The sequence below is a fragment of the Nanorana parkeri genome, unplaced genomic scaffold, assembly GCF_000935625.1.
Source record: "Nanorana parkeri isolate BGI_ZX_2015 unplaced genomic scaffold, ASM93562v1 scaffold452, whole genome shotgun sequence".
Classification (NCBI taxonomy): Eukaryota; Metazoa; Chordata; class Amphibia; order Anura; family Dicroglossidae; genus Nanorana; species Nanorana parkeri.
In genome coordinates this window covers 135,588-137,604 of record NW_017306720.1, presented here as the reverse complement: position 1 = coordinate 137,604, position 2,017 = coordinate 135,588, and positions in this window count along the sequence as shown.

Below are 2,017 nucleotides of genomic sequence, written 5' to 3'. Positions count from 1 at the left end.
ATCCTTTTTGGGTGCCCATGTTGCCCTCTGGTCACATGGATTCTTACCTTTGTGCAGGGGCAGAACCACTGGCAGTGCAACCGGTGCGTCACCCCAGGGCCCAAGGCTGGGGGGCACTGACAGGAGAGGAAGTGGAAAAGGCCGGGGCTGTGGCCCAGCACCGCCGGTCCGGCTGCAGAGGAAGCCCCATATATTTATATATTGGGGTTTTTAAGCCAGCAGGTTTCTTACATCATTATCTATAAACAGTGTGTTAAATAAGACTATTGTTTAGAGGTATTATTAATAAAACTTACATCTGAATCAATCCCATGATTTCAATGCTACAGTGTGTATCTGGTCATAGATGCTAGAGGAGCATCAATCACAAGTCTGTTGAACCAGCAGAGAGTCCTTATTGACCTTTCTTAAGGAGAAAAACGCCTGTGAAAATATTGCCCTGTCACCCAATGTTTTCCATAAACAAAGTAACTGCACACACCTTGCTCCTCCTCTATATAGGGATAAACACTTGTGCTTGCCTATTCTAGCTCAGTCGGCAGAGTGTCCTGCCTGCTTGGTGTCAGATTGTTCCTCCGTGTATGATTCCCACTCCTCCCCAGGTATGTCTAGGATAATCATATGTGTGCATGGACCCGACAACAAAACAATAAACAATGCATTTCCTATCAATATAAAACTGCAATTTTATTAATAAATCCCATATTTACCCTCTGTAAATAAAAAAATATAAACATCTGCTCTGTAACTATTTAGATCCATCTGTCCGTGCTAACAGCTACCACATATCAAACAATAATTCCAGAAGGGTCTTGTAGCATGCTACGGTTAAAGCTGGTTTCGACAGACATTGGTATGTAATGCAGCTATCAGGATAATGTGCAAGAGATTTCTTCTACAGATGGTTCCAGCAATGTTATCCTAAAGGCATTCCACCATACCCCCTACGTCAGGGGCGCCCACAATTCTTCGTCTGGATATCTACTTTTCAAATGACGAGCTCAATGAGAGCTACAAACGAGGTGTCCCGCCCCTTCCCCTATGCGGCATCTGACACATTCAGCCGGCAGCTCACGAGCACAGTGGGAGCAGAGCCGTAGCCAGCTACTTTTGCGCCTGAGGCAAGTAAAAAAAAAATGTGCCCTGCCTCCAGGATGTGTTTTTTAAATTATTTTATTATTTCTTTATTATTATTTCTTTTTTTCTATTTTTATTTTAATTATTTTTTTTTTTTACTGTGGGGGGGGAGGTGAGGGGGCGGCTATGGGGAAATATGTGGGGTCTAAACAGCCCCCTGACCTTTCCCTTTTAAAATAGAAAAATAAATTGATGACACAGAGTCCTCAATCTCTTTTTCTGCAGCATCTGTTCTAAATGAATGGAAAGTACAGAGGCTTCCCATTCATTCAGAAAATATTTACTATCATCCAGTTTCTGAATGGGGAGGAGCCTCTGTGCTACTCCCCATTGAGAATCTCATGAATGAACAGGAAGTGATGTAAAGCACTTCCTGTTCATTCATAACTGGGGACACATAGTACTATGTGTCCCCAGTTATTTACAAACACTGGAGTGATCATCTGATGTGTTGCACACAGAGGATTGGTACATATCGCTGATATGTACCGATCCTCTGACGCTCGGTCACTCACAGAGCTCAGCCTGCAGCTTCTCCTCTGGATCCCTTCTTCTCTCCCCCGCCTGTATGCAGTGGTGATCCGAGGAGAAGTGAAGGAAGAGCTGCAGCTGGGGGGGTGTGGAGGAGGGAGCCGCTGTCACAGCAGCATGGCCGAGCGGTGAGGAGAGAGAGAACCGCCGGCTGTCAGATCCTGGCCGAGCGGCTCTCCCCTCACCGCTCGGCTATGCTACATATTTCTAAACAATTGGTGATAAAGACCCGTAATGACTTGCTTTTAGATGTTTCCCGCTATGGACAACTGTCTGTAAGTCACCATTTAGAAAAATAATGTGTTTTATCATTTAGACTCGGGGGGGGGGGGGGGGGGCACCTGTGATC